This window comes from Manis javanica, chromosome 1 (assembly GCF_040802235.1).
Source record: "Manis javanica isolate MJ-LG chromosome 1, MJ_LKY, whole genome shotgun sequence".
Lineage (NCBI taxonomy): Eukaryota > Metazoa > Chordata > Mammalia > Pholidota > Manidae > Manis > Manis javanica.
The window spans coordinates 145,434,283-145,453,896 of record NC_133156.1 but is presented as its reverse complement, the minus strand read 5'-3'; positions in this window follow the sequence as shown (position 1 = coordinate 145,453,896).

The following is a 19,614-nucleotide window of genomic DNA, read 5'->3' as shown; positions in this document are numbered from 1 at the left end:
GTGAAGGGAAGATAAAGCAGCTTGGAGCTGATCCTAGTAGGTGGTGAGAGGGATGGCTTGGGGCTCTGAGCTAATGATAGGTGGGAGCTGATGGGGCCAGAACAGAGGCACCCCGTGACTTCACAGAACCAAGGGCCCCGGGTGTCTCCAAACGCCTTTGCTGCACGGTGTTCCCAGGGGCCGCTCAGGGTTGGCCGCTCCTTGAACCCCACACACCTGCCCGGCTCTCCCCACTTCAGCCCCATCCTTGGTCTTCTTTTCTCCCTCCTCTCCTCCTTGCCTTTCACCCCCACATTTGTATCCTGTGTTTAAGGGAACAAATGCATTTGCAGTGGGTCGTGGGGTCAGGGGGCTGTCTTACGGACCCCATGATAGAGCCCGGGCAGGAATACTGCCGTTTTGAATGAGCCCACCCGCCATCTCAGAGAGATCCAGATTTCATCTTAGGCTACAAGCGTTTTTCAGAGGACATGTCAGCAAGCCACAAGCCCACCTTTTTCCTGACCCATCCCCTCAAAAGCCTGCCAAAAAACCTGGCCGTAAAAAGCCTCTTAGTCTGTACGAGATGCTTTCTTTGTTCTGCTTCCCAGGACAGAGGGGTCCCTCTCGGGTTTAGCAATAAACTTGCTTGGACTGTGGAGTTTGCGTCCCTTCTTTTCCTGTTACCCCAGGTCCAGGATGACTAAGGGGGTTGTATGAATGCCTTTGAAAGGCTCTCCTGACCGTTGGGGCTATGAGACCGGGTCCAGGTTAGACCCAGTCCTCCCTGGCCTGCTGCCTCCTGGAAGCCTTCCAGGCAGAACAAACTCCTGTCTTTTCTCAGTGGCTGTCCTGCGCAGCCCCAAGCTGAGACTGGCATGGAGGGCCCTCCTGACCCTGAGGCACTTCTTGGCAAGGTGGCTCAAAAACCTGACCTGGGATGCGGGGGCCAGTGTGTCTGCCAGGGTGTTTCTGTGCCCTGTTTGGGACATGTGAGACCTGTGCCCAAGTGCCATCAGGGTGGCAGCAGACTTCTCTCATGGGACAGTCACTGTCCACTCTGATCAGCACACAGACCTGAGTCTCCTCTTCTTGAGGCTTCCCCTCGGCGGCGGCCCCTTGTCAAGCAGTCCGGAATGAGTACACGTCCTCTGCAGCTGTGGTGGCACAGGGCAGAGTCCGCCACACACACCCTGTCGGGGGTGGGCACCTTGGTGAGGCATGATATTCCAAGATCCTCATCCCGCATTCGTGCTATGGGCAGCTCCGCATGGGAGTCACTGCAGGACACATGGGCCATGGAGAGGGTGATCTGAACTTCACCGGGTGGAGAGTTCCTAATGGAATAACCCCCAGTACTTATGCTGCCATAGTGAAATGAAATGTGAACTTCATGTTGGGTAGAAAGTGAATGGAGCTTCTTTAATTTCACTCCAGGGTGGTCCTCATCACCGCAGGCGCGACCAGGCTGATGAGCAGGGGTTTGAGAGGTCACCTCTGTGTGTTGGGGTAACCAGAAGTCCATCTAGAGTACAGATGTCCTTTTATGAATAAACTTTAAAGACCAGCATGGAGTTGCTCTATAGACCCTGACAAAGGGCAACCAAAGGTGCCGCTGACTGGTTTTGTATGGAAACTACAAACTCAGTGAGGAATGAAGTGCTTGGGAAAAAAGAAGAGGAGACCAAAGTGGGTGTGAATCCAGCAGAGGACCTGGTTCGTCTTGATCTCTAGTGTCAAGAGAAACAAGAAAAGGAACAAGAAAGAAAAGTAAATCCCTAACCAATAGAAATTTAATAAAACAGAGAAAATTGAGAACGCCGATTTTTATAAAATTGATATATCACTGACTTTTGAAGTTGACATGATTGTGTCTAAAGGAAACACCGGAGACATAACTTATTTAGACATGCAATATTTGCTCAATGTGAAAAGCTTTTGCTGACTCCCTCACAGGAGACTGAGGGAGATGCAATTCAGACAGTGATAGGGAAGAGCACCGTTTATTCTGGAGGGGGTGGGAGGGAAGGGAGAAGCAGTGTGGGATGGAATGGCCAGTTCCTGGACTACAACGGTCAACAGTGAGAGGTCACTGGAGTTGTGATGGCGTCAATACATTTTCTGATGACCTGGGAGATGGGACAGATTTCAGGGTGACCAGATCTGCTAAGGACACAGTGCTGGTTCAGACAGAGGGGACCAAGGAGAAGAATAGAAGGGCTCCCCGAAGCCCAGTAGGTTATAGTCCAGGGAACCCACAGGCAACTGCAAAAGAACCTTCGCAGGTATTAATGCCCTTGGGAGGCAGCCTCCTAGCGGGGTGCCAGGCCGGGGGCATTCTCCGTCAGGTCAACCTGCCCTGAGCAGCTCTGGGCCTCACTGCGGCAGACAGCGGGCAGCACCCGGGAAATGCGAGGCTGAGTTTGTATTAAGTAAAGCATAATACAGAGAAAAAGAGCCAAACGCTGGGAGCAGGACCAGCCCCCATCAGTATGAGGCCCATGTCCAGCTCTGCTTCTGAGTGGCTTTTTGGCCTGAATAAATCTGGGGGAATTTGCAGTTAACTTGTGCCAGCGACGTGCCTGGAGCAGTGGGAATGGACACTCACATGCAAGTTTCAGCTTGAAGCGAAAATGCACTTTTGCGTCTAATTCTGCCAACTTAACTGTGCTAATAGATGTCCGAGAGCTCACTGTTCCTAGCTTGGGGTGTGCCAGGGAGTGGCAGAGAGTCAGTTCAAGTCCACAAGCTTTTATTCACTGTGGAGATGCAGTGCTGATACAAAGAAGTAAAGGATTCCAATTCTTGGGCCTCAGGAAGAGCACACAGCTTGAAAGAACAGACTCTCGGAATGGGCTACCAAAACATGGTCGGGGTCAGACCCCTGTGGTGTGACCCCGGTGCTGTGGGCAGTGTGGACAGGGAGGAAGGACGTCACTGGGAGTCCCACTGTGATTTCCTAAGCTGTTTGGTCTGTGAGGTGAATTCAGATAATGGGAATATTCCACATTTTAATAGTTTGAGAAGATCACAGATCCTGAAACATTCTTTTCATATTTGACTTATATTCATTATGTTTTCAAAATTACTTATTATTTACCAAGTAAATACTGACAAGAAAAAATTTTAAAGCCATTGATTGCACTAACAGTAATATATGGCATTTGCATATTGGCTTTTAAATCCTCCAACGTGCATCCTTGCCTCTTAAAAAATGGAATCCTCAAAACAATCTGTTGTGGAAGGGAATTACAATTTCCTTCTCATAGGGATAGAGGTAGCACAGCTGGGTGGGTGGGCATTGGTGGGCATGGCCTGGGCGCAGACTCTGGCTTCACCACTTACTGTGACCTGGAGATGCTAATTAACCTCTCTATGCCTCAGTTTTCCATCTGCAAAAGAGGGTGATTTCAACACCAGTCTTATGGGGACATTGCCTTGATTCATTGAGTTAATATATAGAAAGCATTTAGAAAAAATTTTGGCCAGATAGGAATGTCATTTCAATAGGTGTAAGTTGTTATTATTACTATTATTAAACTGAGTACAATGTAAAGACTGTTTCAAAAAGTGACATTGTTATCAAAATGTCCTTGTGGTCCCCCGGAACTATTATAAAGGACACAATGGGAGGCATTTAAGAGTAGAAGAATTCTCTAAAGCTCAGAACAAAACATGCAGGCAGACAAAGAGCTGTAACTTTGGTCAAAGATATAATCTTGGGAGTCTTTAAGGTTCAACAAAATCATATAAACAAGTAACAATTATCCCTTGCAGAGGTATCAGTATGAAGGAGGCAGTTTTGACTTTCCATTGTTCTCTGGGATACAGAGTAACCTGCAGGGCAAAGCCATTTCCTGCCCCCAAGGACGTGGAAGGACGTGCTCAAAGCCCATATATTATTAGTACAGCTCTTAGGAAGGAAGACTGCTTTCTCTACGGTTAAGAAAATTCTGTCCTCACTTGTGGGATCCCTTCAAAAGAAGCATGAGATTCTAATTCATTGAGAAATGATAGAAAAGATAGCTATGTTCACCTAGTCAAGGTTGCTAGTTCTGAGACTCTGCACTTGAGATAATCAGAGAAAGACTTGAGTGTTTTAAGGTCAGGCAGCTTTCATTTTATTATTTATTTTTTTATTTTCTCTTTTATTTTTGGAAAAAGAAGCAATGATGGAAACTGAGAATTTAGCAGCTGTCAGGTAAAAAAAATGACCTTCATAGATACTCTATTTTGCAAGTTTATATGCTTTTCGTGACTCTCGAGGAAGAGGGCAGACACTGTGGGGATGGCCATGCTGGCAAGGAGAGCCCACGTCCTGCTGGGTCTGTTTCCCAGGCAGGCCGAGAAGTGAGAACCGAATCATGCGGTTTGGGATGCTTCAGGGCCAGGGGCTTGAAGACGTTTTTGGTCATGCAACATCCAGGCTTCCCTGGGAAAATTAAAAGCAGTTTCGCTATCATAGTTTTGTTACCATGAATTGGGGAAGCTGTCTCCACTTCCAGGTGGAGCCCCGAGCTCTGTCCCCTGACACCTGGGGGACTTGGGAACAAGGGTCAGCACGCTGGGTGAGACCTCTGCCTTTGTCACAGGAGCACCTTGAGTGGTAGCAGCTGCAAGCAGATGCAGGGGCAGAAAGTGCTGAATTGAGAGCAGGGGGAATACCCAGGTGAGAGCAGGGGACCCTGACCTGTGGCTGTGAGTCAGGATCTGTCCCACCTGAGGGTGTCAGCTCCGGGCAGGTTCACTATGGATTCGGTGAGACTGAGAAATGACAACAGAACATTCTTAGGGTAAAAAGGTTTATACCAGGCTTTATTCCCACAGCAGTAGGCCGAGCCCTAGAATCATGTCTGCGTCCAGCAGTCTGCAGCTCTGTACCTCCTGTCCGTCTCTGCCTCCACCCAGCACCAGGCAAAGCTCTTTATACAGTGACTCAGGCACTACCAGCTCCTTGCCCACAGGTGTGGGAGTGTCAGCGCAGCAGCAGGCCAGCTACATCCTCAAGGAGTTCAGGAACCCCCGTTTTCCCCACAGGGTCCCCCCCACGGACACAGCCCAGGGCTCCTGATGTCCTGGCAGCAGGTGGCAGCAGGGCTGGAGCTCCCGAGGAGCAGGAGGGCTGAGGCGGGGGGCCTGCGGGTGTCCCCCAGCTGCAGGGGCACACCGGCTCCCACACCCTCCGCCCGCCCCTCTCCGGAAGTGAAACGCCCAGAGAACCGTCCCCATGACCGGAAGTGAGGATGAGCATGCGGGCGGAAGCCCCATTAGGGAGCCCCCCCCCACCCCCGGGCTTGGTCTGTGGGGTTGGGGTGACGGGGGTCCCTGAGCGCAGCAAGGTCTACACGAGGGTGCAGGGAGGGCGCTGCAGCCCCTTTATGAGCGCCAGGACCACGTGGGGTGGCAGGGGGCATGAGGGCCCCAGGGTGGAGGCACGGAGGCATTCTGGGAGGTGTCGTGATTGTCCACGAAGATGTGACAGACACTCGGGTGCCCAGATTCAGTGCTGTTCTGCTGCTCTTTCTTCCATATTTTCTTCTCCTCACAAAATGGAGGCTACTTGCTGAATCAGTGGACTGGCCGCCTGTGGACACCTCACACGGAGGAGGGCTCGCAGCTCCCCGATGGGCAAAACTAGCGACAACCACCCTTCCACAGCGGCCAGGTCTAATGCCAGGCTGCCCCAGGCGGGCACCCTCCTGGTAGAAGCCTTTCCGAGCTCCCACATTTTACCTCAGATTGCAGGGCATCAAGAATCTGGGGGCCGAGCAGGGCCGGTGAGAGGCCCCTGGGGACGAGTGACCCTAGCACAGGAGGAGCCGGGGTGGGTGGGGGGAGCTGGGGGGCCAGGCAGGGGCCGGCCTGCCGGTGTGCTGGAGCCCCAGGGAAGGCGTTTGGGGTGGAGCTGGCAGGGCGGAGGCCTGGGCAGCCCTGCTGGCCCCGGGGCCGTCACCCAGGGCAAGGGGCTGGGTGCCCAGCTAATCGTCCAGCCAGTGCCTGGGAAGCACTGTGGGGTGACGGCAGTTTACAGACCTGAGGCGACAGATCTGGGACGGCAGGGGGAGAAGGTTTTGTCTTTGCAGAGGAAGAGAAAGTGGGAGTAGAGGTGGGCTGAGAGCGGGAAGGGCCGGGGCAGGGATGGGGCTGCTGTCCAGGACGGGCCCTCCGCTGCTGGCCGCCTGCACATGTCAGATTGCTAACCTGCAGGTCAGGGTGCAGGGGTGCACTCCCTGCTTAGAAAATAGCTGACTGCCTTGTTGTCTTAAACCCAGGGCTGTTCGGTTTGCAATTTAGTCAGGTTGCTTCCTGGAAGCTTTTCAGAAAAGAGTTTCAACAGGGTAATAAAATTAAAATGGGGTCTGGGTAACAGAAAATCCTGTTGTTGGACTGGATCAGAATTGTTGGAGCTTGTGAAGGTCATCTTTTGTGAGGGAATGCCAAAGTCATTTGACAATGAGTTATTTTCCAACCCAGTTAGAAATGGGATTGTATCCACCTCACCCAAATTTAATTCCACTAACATAAAGAAAAAGATTAGATGTTTGGAAACAATGGAGAGGAAAGGATTAAGGGCAAAAATCTAGGACATGTCTCAATCCTGCATTCATCCTACCAGAGCTGAGAATCGATGTTTGCAAAATTTTGATAGCCCGAAGTGGAAAACCAAGTTAATATGTCTAACCCTCAAAAGGATGAATTAGAAGAAGGTTACCAATTTTTGTCTCCTTTGGGAAGGAGATCATTGTATCTGCTAAATTACATTGGATTTTCTCTTTTGTGATAGGATGGGTTTTGAGGAGAGGAACTATTTCCTCTGGGGAAGTTGGTCTACGTTGCTTTATTATCACCTCCAAAGTACTATGAGCAGTGTATCCTGGAACTAAGCTGTTTCCCTGCAGTTTGCACTGCTAATTTTTACTAAAAAAAGAAATTCAGTGAACATTCCAATACCTAACACTTTTCCATCCAAAATGTTCTGTGAAAAAAATGCCTAAATCCCCTTAAACTAAATTATTTATTGAAACAAGAGATTTTGCTAATTAGAATTAAGGCAAACTGTACTGAACTTATGTTGAAGGAAACATTTGCTTTCCATGTTTAAATCACTACTTGTAACTCTGGGGAGAGGATATCCCAGGGCAAAATATCTCTGAAACCAAAATCAGTCCAAAGGAGAAATAAAGTTTAAAACCTGTTTATTGCTTTCAAATTGTGGTCTGGGCCATTTCTCTTTCCAACTCTGGCAGAAGCAAGCAATACCTCCCCCTAACCTCAGGTTCAGATGAGCCCTCAGTTGTCCAGGTAATTACCCATTGATAGGTGATGAACTACTGCTCTCCACCCCTGTGGAATGCCTGTTGATAGGCAGAGGCACTAAAGCCAAGCAAGACATTCTGGAAATATTACACAACTGTTTCACTGCATTACATAGCCAAAATGAAGAGTAAGGAAAATCTCAAAGGAATGACCTCCAGGGAGGTTACTGACTAACATTCAAGCATATGAAATATTTGTGTTTCTTATGCATTCTTTAACAGAGCAGATACCAACTTTTACTGTAAAGAGATAATACAATTATTTTGCACACTGTGAGAAAACCAAAATTGTTTTCAATAAATTCACATGAAGAGGGGCACTCCTGTCCCCTCCCAGTGTGCTGGGAGTTCTGTAACCTTTGCACTCTCTCTCTCTCTCTCTCTCTCTCTCTCTCTCTCTCTCTCTCTCTCTCAATAAAAAACCTCTTTCCTGCTTGCCTACCTTGAGCATTTGTGAAGTTCATTCTCCAACTCCGTGAACAAGAACCCCGGTATCAACAATGGTACTAACTCAACTGAAAGGAGGTTTAAGAGGCTGCACAATGCTTAATACAACATACAAGTCACATCGTCATGAAACTTCAGAATACCCAGAATGGAGAGATTTTAAAACCTGCCAGAGAGAAAGAATGTGAAACACAATGGATGCAAAAGAGAATAATGCTGAGCTTCTTGAGAGCAACACTAGAAGGTAAAAGAGGATGAATGCCTTAAAAATTCCAAGGGAAAATGATTTTTTACCTTGAATGCTCTATTTCATATCAATCAAATATGAAGATAAGCTAAAGACATTTGAGACGTATAAGGTCAAAAAAAAATAAAGGGTGAGCTCCACCAGAAAGGAGTAAACCAAAAAAGACGGCACCATGGGATCCAGAAAACAGAACCAATACAGCAGAGAAATCAAGTTCATGAGAGTGGAGCAAAGCTTCAGGATGGCAGCTGTCCATAGGACTAAAGAGCACCTAGTTCCCCATCCCCAGGAGGGACGTCTCCAAGAAAAAGTTACAAGGGAAATGAACTCCTACACTAAGAATAGCTTACAACTCTAGCAGGATATGTCATTACATATAAAAGTAAGCCAAAGATAAGCCTATTTTTAATTCCAAGGAAAAACAGAATGTGTAAGAAAGTATCTTAGGCCATTCAGGCTGCTATAATAAAATAGCCCACATTGGGTAAAAAAAAATTCACATCAAGTCTCATACATAGATCCAGATTTCTTGGTCAATGGACCATCCAGTACCCATGTAGCCATGAGCTTCTGGGTCCATCTGTCTTAGTGCTGTGAGAAGACCAGTCTGTGGGAGACTGCACTGACCTGGAAAGCCTTCCCCCTGAACCTCCCTCCAAAGTACATAATGCTGAAGACATGCAGATGCTGAATAAATATAGTCAATGTAAAATAAAAATGCACAGCTGAGATTGCAACCAAGAAAAATAAAAAAACCACAGGTGCCAGAAATGAGAACATTTAAATCCAGGGCCTAACTTAGTCATGTGACCATGAGAGTAGAATAATGTGGGGACACCAGAAGCAGACATTGTCTTGAGTACTAGGTGTTCAATGCCCCTGCAAGGATAGTAGTCCCTCAATCTGGGAGGAATTGGAATTACGCCTTTTATGTAAGGCCAGAATTGAAGTGCTAGGAAACCTCTGTTCACTCCTCAGGGATCCAGTGCCCATGTGGAGTGCTACTTGTGAGTTATATTTAGAAAATAGGAATGTATGAGAAGGCAGAACCTCCAGATTGTAATATACATTGGTTTGGGGTTTTTAATCCATACTACCTGTAATTGAAGAATTTAGTATAGAAACTAATGTTAAAAAAGGGTTTGTAGAGACTGAAGGCTGCCATCAACCTACTAAAACAAGGTTTATAAACAAGCCCCAAAAGAATCACATTGATCTAAGTAACTGAACGGAATGCCAGGACAAAGCCCAACACTCTATAAAGGAATATAAAAATCATGATTTCTAGGACCCATTCAAAACCACCAAACATGCAAATAAGTAGGAAATGTGACCCCAACTCAGGAAAAAGAGCAATAAATAAAAACGAGAGATGATGGAATTACACAAAGATGTTAAAGAATATTATAAATATTCTCCATATGCTCAAGATCTTAATAGAAAACGTGAATATGATGAGGGAAGAAATGTAAAAAAAAAAATTTTTAAAGACCCAAATGGAACTCCTGGGGTTTCCATGTATTCCTTTAAATTTTTTTATTTATTCATTGTAGCAATGACACTTAACATGAGATGTACCCTCTTAACAAATTTTGAAGATCACAACCATGGGAAATAGGTTGTACAGAAGGTCTCTGGACCTTACACACCTAGCACAACTTAAACTTTATGACAATTGAACAACTTCCCATTTCCCCCACTCACAGGCACCTGTCAATGGCTACTGTATTCTCTGTAAGTTTGACTATTATGAATGGCTCGTAGAAATAGGAGCGTGCAGTATTCGTCCATCTGCAGTGGCTCTGTTTCACTTTGCATAGTGTCCTCCATTTTTATCCATGTTGCAAATGGCAGGAATTGTGTATTTTTAAAGGGTGAATAATATTCCACTGTATGTATATACCACATTTTCTTTATTCATTCATCTTGAGTTGTTTCCATAACTTGGCTTTTGTGATTTATGCTGCAATGAGCATGGAAGTGCAGGTATCTTTTTGAGATACTCACTTCAGTCCTTTTGGATATGTACCTGAAAGAGGGATTGCTGGAGTATATGGTAGATCTATTTTTAATTGTTTGAGAAACCTCCTTACTATTTTCTACAGCTGTTGCATCATCTTACATTTCCATCAACAATGTACAAGGTTTCCAATTTCTCCACATTCTTGCCAACTCTTACGTTTTTTCCTTTGATAACAGCCCAACAGGTATGAGGTGATCTCTCACTATACTTTGGATTTCCATTTCCCAATGATGTTAAGCATGTTTTCACATACCTATTGGCCATTTGTATGTCTTCTTTGGAGAAATGTCTGCTTAAGTCCTTTGTCCATTTTTAAATTGGGTTATTTGGTTTTTTTTTTTACTATCGAGTTGAAGGAGTTCTGATATATTTTGAAAAGTAATTCTTTATCAGAAAAACCTCTCTGCATATGACTGTGCATATGTCAATTGATCTTTGACGGATGCTGGGAATACACAGGGGGGAGAGATCCTCAAAAATTGAGGGTTAAGGCCAACTGAGAGAAAATGGATGCAAGCCTAAGACAATGAAAGGTCTTGCTTCTCTGGGACAGGCTATACCATTGCTTTGAACATGGGCACAACAAGTGTGAGGGGCAGTTAGCTGCAGTCAGATAGGGCAGGCTAGAGAAAGTAGGAGACTTTGGCAAATGGATGTCATCAACTAGTTCAAGAATTCAGAGCCAATGAGGTAAGTGTATACATACTGCATTGTAAGCCATTTTATGATCACATGTGTATGAGTATACTTGTGCAGAAAAAAACTTTAGAAACATAGGTGCAATATTTAATATTTCTTTATTTGTGATTTTTCTCTTAGCATTCATTAATTTTGTAATCAGAAAAATAGACCCATTCCCATTTTGAAGCAAAAGCAACAGATGAGAAAAAAATCAACCTAATTCTAGAAAATGAATGAGTGACAGGATAATAAACATGTTAAGATTAAAAGAGGGGAGCAGAAGTTTCAGTGTGTTGTTTAGAATACAAAAACATGATAACTTCCTGTGAGAAGGTTTAATAGATTGTTTTAGGGATTTATAATACTTTGATTTTTCAGGCTTACTGAGGAATCTATAGCCATTTAAATCAAATTTACAAAGATTTTTGAAATTTCTTGGAAGTCTGACTGTTGATGGTTTGAATTGGGTGGAAATGTACTGGTTAGTTGTTTAAAAACCATTTGTTCATAATTCATTTTGGTGTGTGATATGCACATAGGTCTTTTGACTTACAGTCAAGTAACAAATCCAGAATAACTACGGGGAAAATTATCTCCTGTTACTACAGCATCCTTCTTAACAGCCTGGGACCAGTAGCCAACTGGGACTGCAGACAGACTAATGTAAAGGGAAAAGGCATGACATCTGGGCCAATCGCATACTAAGTGCATAGACACATCACATGTAAGACCTGGGAAAATTCCGTGGAATTTCTTTTGTGTCTTGCCCGTGGAGTGGGAAGGGGTGTGGGGCACTTTCCTCCATTGGTTGGATTTGTGGCTGGAACCTGAAAGCCACCAGTTCAGGGAATATAGATAGGGCCACTCTGCTGCCGGGGAGTCTGGGGATGACCTCTGGGCACAGTCCCCTTCTGCAGGTTGTCGCACGACTTAGCGCCAGGAACTGGGAGGGCAGGACAGAACGGTTGCCCTGCGAACTTCCTCCGTGGTGCCATTTAGATGATCCTGATATTTATTACTCTGAACTTTTATCACTTTGCCAGTCATGCATTTGAATGGCCTTGTATGTAGCCTTCTATTGGGCTTTTGGGAGATTTTTCATATATATTTTTAGAATGAATTAGAAACTTACCTACTAAATTTTGGTGGCTTAAGCATAGCAATCTATCATTTGACTAATAGTAGGCCATTTCTAAAAATAATGCAGTTATTGAAAAAGTTGGTGGTATCTTGAAAGGCATGTTAGGTACGGATCTTTTTTTTTTGTGAATTCAAGGGCACCCATGTCAGGCTAGTGAGAAGAGAAATTTGTCAGCTGCAAATTTTAAGAGCCAGGGGGTGATGCCTCAGATGCACACGTGCCTGATGAAGCTCTCGTCATCTCCTTTTTCCATTTTCACATTGCTCCCCTCTGCCTTTTCTATTCCCAGGAAGCCTGTCCCACCTTGGGGATGAAAAAACCATGCAGTTCTCTGAAAAACATACTCTGCAGGGCCACATGCTCCTCCTCCATGACCTCTGGGGGAAGCCTGCCTTTTTCTCCTGGAGGTGAACCCCACTGTCTCTGAATTTTCTGCCCCTGAACCAGTCTGTGGCCATCTTGACACTGCTATAACAAAAAAGTAAAACAATGGAGAAGGGCTAATTGCTGGAAGACAAAGGCCAACATCCATGTCAACAGGCATTGGAAGGTTTGACTTCCATATTTTCTAATTTGTGAAGATATAATGCCAGTATCTTTAATTTAAAATTCTCCCCGTTTTTTAATAAAAAAACATGCCTATGCTCTGCATCTGTATGTTGGATGTCAGGTATGCAAACTTGAAGAAAAAGAGCAAGGGAAATTATAATAGTGATATTTCACATGAACTTAATGTTTTATATTTTATTAAGATTCCTTCTATATCTTTTCCTGTTAGCTTAAAAATAACCTCCTGGTTGGACATTGCAGTAGATTTTCATGTTCCCTATTTTACAAACAGACAGATCACATTGATGTTTCCCTACTCCAGACCCTCAGTTACGGTGACAAGAACTAAAACCTTGTAGCACTTAATACAGAGACATTTCCATATGTTGAACTCAAATTGCAATAGAAAAAATTGGGATTTTCATAATACTTGAAATATCTTTTCAATACTAGCAATTTCTTTGGTCTAAATGGCCTCAAGCTTAAACTTTTAACTTAGCTGCATTGAAAAATTCATACTTACAATTTAATTTAAACTATCAATTAAGTGTGATTATTTCCAAATTGTATCGGTACACATCTACTTGTCTACAGCTGTCTCATAAGCATTTGAGGAAAATGCATGCAGCAGTTGAGTGAAGGTTAAGTGAAGGAAGGAGAGGGTTAATCAATACTAGTTCTAAATGTTGAGAAATGGGTTGGGTCAAATAAAATAAATGTGAGACATTAATCATACCTAGAGGTATACTCCTAAGTATCAGAAATTTTACTAGAGCAAAGATGATTGATTCATGTGTTAAAATTATATACTATTTTGTTGAAGTAACATTTCTAAGGGAAATTACTTGGGGTGTATATTTAAAATTTCTCTAATAATTGATTTCCTGTGGGTCATAGGGAGTTGTGGAAAAAAATTCCACAAGTGTATTTATAGATGTTTATAAGACATCTGTGGCCTGTGTGTTTAAGGACCACACACTGGACTAATCCCCTTGTTGAGCTGCCCTCTTGCTTTTGACTCCTTTGTCTTGAAGGCTCTGACAGCTCTGAAGCCCGCACGAGCCCACCCTGTTCGCTGTAAAGCCTGTGATCGCAGGGGAGGGTGGGCACACACAAGCTCACTTTCTCAGCCAGCGGAATGCCCCAGTCCCGGGGAGGCAGGCACCATGCTTTGCGGGGGGGATGTGACTCCTGTGGCAGACCCATTGGCCCACTCAGGAAGAAATGTGGCTGGATAGAAACTGCATTCTTGCCCTCTGCCATGGCCTTTTGGAGCTCATGCATCCTTTCCTCCTTTCTCCAGGACACAGGGAATTTGTGATGATGGGAAGGCAGAAAAGGCGGCAGGTGAGGGTGGCGGGAGGTGGGAGAAATCATGTGAAGGCAGCAGAGCTGTTGATTCCTAAAGAATCTCCCAGGGTTGGATTTAGGAAGGACTGAAGTTTGGAGACGGAACTGACATCAAAGAAAGGAGCTGCTTTCGGCCTAGAGGGAGTCTCATGGGGCATTTTACCTAATGTGTAGTTTTCAGTTCTGCAGACAGAATAAACGCTGAAGAAACCAACAGTTAACAGTGTATGTGACAGGACTTAAAAGCATAGGTGCATTTTGTTTGTTTTGAACCAAGACAGAACATTTCCTAGCTTCCTAGAAGGGGCTTGGCAGCATTGCCGGTGTGGTGCTTCCACATTGCAGTGGCTCAAAGGCCTTGTGCTGTGGGAGCCCTATTTCCTGGGATGAGCAGTTAGGATGTACAGAGAGAGTTCCTCATGGCTTTCCACCTGACAGCTAACACGCCTGGAATAGCGCACGTCACCATTCACATATGATCAGAAATGTCTGCTGTTATTTCCAGCCATCACATGCTGTTCTGGGCAATACGTAGAACATTTCCTGATGACATAAGGTTCTGACACATCACAGGGATTCATTAAGGACATTTAGGAAAATAATGTATTTTAAGACTATTGCAAAAGTATTTTCAGTAGACTGGCTTTTTTACTTTTTAAAAAAAATTGAACTATCATTGATATACAATCTTATGTTGGTTTCAAATATACAACACAGTGGTTCAACAATTACCCATATTATTAAATCCTCACCCCCACTAGTGCGGTTTCTGTCTGTCAATATAGGAAGATATTACAGAATCATTGGCTGTATATACATACACATGACCAACTTATATTATGATTGAGAGTTTTTATGTCCATTTATCCCCCTCACCCTCCTCACCCACCTACCTGAACCTGTCCCCCATGGTAACCACCAGCCTTTCACCAGACATAGTAACTTCTCAGTATCTCTGAGTCTGCCTTCAGTGGACTATTTTGAAGGCCTTTCTGTGTATTTATCTGAATTCTCAGTGTGATAGCTACTTTAAAAAATGTAGATGTGACAAACGTGTTTATAATGCCAATGTGGGATGTCTGTGTGAGTATGTGTGTCTGTGTGAGTGTGAGATAAAGTGTGGGTCTGTGTGTGTGTGTTGGGAGGAGAGGAGGGAATTACCTGTTCCTAAGACATGATACTGGAGACCAAAAGGCTGAGTTATTTACCTGCAAAGGTGCCCAGCCTCCAGGATGTGAACAGACCCAGAAGAATATGGCAGTGGTCAGAACAAATATTGGCAGGTGTCAGGCTTAATGTCAAATCTATGAGACAATATATAGAAATATGCTTTGTGAACAAGAAGAAAATATGTAAACATTAGCTGTTAGGAGGATCACATGTTATGGTTGGAGAAATCAATCAGATTTTTATTCAAGAATGGTGAAACTTCAAATAAGCTGAGAAGATGAATGAGGTCTAATGAAAGAAAATACATAACCTGGGTCATATGTATTTTATCAGACAGGGAAGGAAAGGGAAACCTAAGACTGACTAAGTGAAAATAGCGTAGCCAGAACCCATCCTCAACACCAATGAATTACCTGAGGACGGCACAGAAATATTCTCTGTTGCTTCTGCACTTTTATAACATTTTAATAGAGAAATACATAATTTACAAACCTCTTATACTTGCTCTGCTTATATTTTAAAGTTCATCACCTTGACAGTTTTTACCAGTTCAAAATGTTACTATGTAACAGAAACCCAAGCTGGGTGGCTCGCGTCAGGGGCCTGCTTGTCCTGCAGTAAGTCAGGGCGACCACAGTAGGTCAGGGTGACCACAGTAGGTCAGCAGCTCCCAGACCAGGATGCCTCCACCTTCGGTCCATTTCCTTAAAAAGTGAGTTTCCTGCTTAAGGCCAGAAGGGGCCTGTTCCAACTCCAGGGATTATCTCTGCAATTTAGAATAGGAGAGAAGAGATGGAACTAAGAGAACTGAGGACATAAGGTCAGCCCAACACCAAAACAGGATTTTCTCAAAAATCTGCAGTCACCCTCTGCTTCACCTAACTGACCAGAGTCCTGAGCAGCAGGGAAGTCTGGGAAATGTGACCTTGTGCCTGGGCACATGGTGACCCCAGACACAATCAAGGCTTTCAGTGAGGCGAGGAAGGGGCGGTAATGGAGAACAGCAAAGAGAGCCACGCTGGCCAGGCACATCTCCTGCCACAGCTGGTGTACAGTTCTCAGGGTGAGGAAGGTGTGCAGATGGGCTCCAGATGCTGCCTGACAGGTTTGTGCTCTCGACATAGCACACATCCCTTCTCGCGCAGGATGCCCAGAGCCGTTATTCTAAGCACTTCCAAAGGCTATGATTTCCATTCCATGAATACCCCACCCCTATTTGGAAATTTAAGCAGTTTCTCTGAAACAAGATTGTAGCTAATGTCTTTGTAGATGCATTTTTGTGTACGCCCATGATTAGGTTTTTAAGATACATTCCTGAAAGGAAGTTACTGAGTCAGAGTTAAGCATATATCTCAGGTTTCTGGGGCCGTCCCTAAGTGGCTTTGTGGCAAAGTTCTCCCCACCTCCAGGATGCCAAACTGCTGATTTCAAAGCATATCAGCTCTGCAGGCATTGTTTTTAATCTTTGCCAGCTTTAGTGCTGAAAACTGTCTAGAATTCTGAAGGACTCTGAGAAGATGAGCACATTTATTTAGAATAAGGTGCAGCCCATCTGGACAAATGCTGGTGAATGCTCTTGGTGGTGCTAAACCTTCCCTGAGGTGGGGCAGGATCTGCTCGGGCAGCAGGGAATGCCTGTGTGAGAAGATGATGCGGTGGGCACATCCCTGCTCTAAGTCCCACTGTGTTGTGACGGACCCCTGGTCCTTTTCCTAAAGGCCACCCCTGCAGTTATCTCTGGAAGGCCTCTGAGAGTGCTCCACATGTCCCCACAAGTAAGCCTGTCCCTTTGTCCTTCTCTGCAGGCAAGTTACTCCTGACCTTCAGGCTCTGCCAGATGACTCCGGAGGACCGTCCTGCTGCACAGATTCATGGGAACCCTGAAGACCCCACAGGCCTCAGAGTTGCCCCCCCCTCCAGGCTGTGGCTGGTGCTGGGCAGAAGCTGAGAGGAGAAGGGCCCTCCACGTGCACACACTCAGAGAGGAGCCTGTGCAGCTCAAGGCTGGGGGCTCGAACCCTCCGAAGCCTTGTTCACTCACGCAGGTGGCTGTTAGGTGAAACCGCAGCTCAGGCTGTCACCAGCAACTCTTGGAAATGGCCTGTGCTTCTGCACAAGATGATGGCTGGGTTCCCAGAGTGTCCCAACAGTGAGGGAGCTGGCCCAGAAGTTACACGGGTCACTTCTAGCACATTCTGTTCATAGAGGCGGCCACCACCTCAGCCCATGTTCAAGGGAAGGAGAAATATGCTTTACTGTTGGATGGGAGCTTGGAAAAATCCTGGAAAAATGCAAATGAGGCCAGAAACATTGCTGCAGATTGACCTGGGAAACAGAGTCTGCAGCACGGGAGGGTCGTCAGTATTCCCTGCCGGTGCCACCAACCTGCCACATTGCAGAGGGCACTTTACCTGTTCTGATGAGCTATTTTCCACCCTCTCCTTTCCTCTAAAAATAGATTGCAGAATTCAAGCCGTATGAGGAAAAGGCAAAAAATGAGAGCACGAGCAGCTTCAGCAAGGCACTCAGGAAGCTCCAGCTCGAACATGGCTTCAGAATATTTCCAACGGTATCTGTAGGAATGTGCACACCACATGTTTATAAAATGTGCATCTTATTTCAAACTCTGACTTGACCCTCGGGAAACTGATGTCTCTGTGCCCATCTGTAGGGCAACCATAGCAAAATACCAGACTAGGAACTCCCTAACAGGAAGTTACTGTTGCTCCATCTGGAGGCTGTAAAGTACTGGCAGGGCTGGGCTCTTCTGAGGCCTCTCTCCGTGGCGTGTGATGACCGTTTCCTCCTGGTGTCCTCACGTGGCCTTCCATCTATGTGTATCTGTGTCCTGATCTCCTTTTCGTAGGAGGGCACCAGGCGTACTGAGTTAGGGCCTGCTCCAATGGCCTCATTTTGCTCTAATTACCTCCTTGCAGATGCTATCTCCGAATAGCACATTCTGAGGAACTCTCAGTGTGTGAGTTCATGGGGGACACAGTTCAGCCCAAAAGAATAAGAAGTCCTATGACCGTGACCTTGTAGGTTACTCCAGGTCATATTTCCATCTGCCTTCTGGACACTGATCACCTCTCTTTACTAACTCTTTCCTTATCCAGAGTTTTCTGTTTCTGTTTATAATCTCTCAGTCTCTTGAGGCACCAGGACAAACCCGCATAAATACAAAGCAAACAATAACAGGAAAACCAGAACCCCTCCCTGTTAACCATGGCTCTTCCTCTATGTCTTGTTTCTCACTAAGCCCTGATGACTAACTTCGCATGGCCCCTATGCTTCCACACCTGTGCCGCCGCTGCCAGGTCAGGAATCCCCACCTGCACTGGAAGGCAGTGGAGTTGTGGGCACAGGGCTTGCCTGGACGGCCCTATGCTCCCCTCGGGAGCTTGCTTCCCAGTGCACTGTGATTCTGGGTGCTGTGGGAGCTGCTGCCTCTCACAGACAATGTCCTGCTCGTCGTGGGAACATTGTAAGATGGCAGTTTCTGCCTTTTTGAAATTGAGTGAGCCTGTCCGACTTGCTTTGACCAGTGAAGTGTGAGAGGTGGTAACAGATGTTTCCTATGACAGGCCATCAGTCTCGGGCCCCCGCTGCCTCCCCACAGGGTGTGTGAGTGGCCCAGGCTGAGGAATCGGATTGCCTTTCTCCCCCAGGATCTGTGAGCCCTGAGCCTGTTCTCGGTGCTGGGACGGAGCTTCCTTTCTGTGCTCGTAGGAGGTACATATCACGTGAGTGTAGAGGAACTGCACCCCCTTGCCTGTCACTTGAAGATGGTGCCCCCGAGAGAGAAACAGCACAGAGGAAAGCAGAGCCACGACTCGGGTGAGGGCAGAGGTCTGGTGATGCAGTTTCGGTATCTGGCCTCAGAAATCAGCACATCGGGCCTTCGTGCGTGTGTGTGTGCGTGTGCATGTGATATACCCTCCCTTGTCTTTAGAAGTCAGACTGAGTTTTTTACTCTCATACTTGCATCAGTTCTTATTTCCCTTTGGCCCCCCAGCAAGTCTATAAGACCACCTAGGAGTCTGTGGACTGGAAACTTATGAGACCTTCTAAGGTTATTCTTTCAAAATTACCGATTTCATCAGTCACTAGTTATTTTCAGTGATTAACATATTTTGCAGAATAGCTGCTTTCTAAGTCCAAGCTCCCTGGAAGTGTGGTCCCACCCTATGTGCCGTCTTCTCCGTGCTAATCTCCGCGTTGTTCTACAGGAACCTCATTCTTTGGATGGAGTGTGTTGCTCTCAAGTTACCTGGACGTCTCTGACACTTTATCTTGTCCGTCCCATGCCCAGGTTCTTCATTCAGCTGAAAAGCTTGGCATCATCAGTCCATCAGAACTCACACCTGTTCTTCCAGACTCAAATCAAAGCCCAACTTCCAATAACCTTTCTTTGGTTCCTAATCTTGATCTTGGGAAATAACAGTTCTCTACCATAAGTTGAAAGAATAGCTTGATACACAGGAGGAAGTGAAGATCTGCATTTCTGGATGGCTGACTTGAGTCTGTGTCCTCATTGGTTAATTTGGAACAGTACCGCCACTATTCTGCAGACTTGTTGAGAAAATCAGCGAGAGTTAATAAGTTTAAGATCAAACCTAGTAGTCTGAGAAGACCTAGGAGTTGTACTCATCTGTTGTAGGGCTGTTTTGTGGCTGTTCAATCGTGCATCGTCTCTCACAGGTAGGTCGTA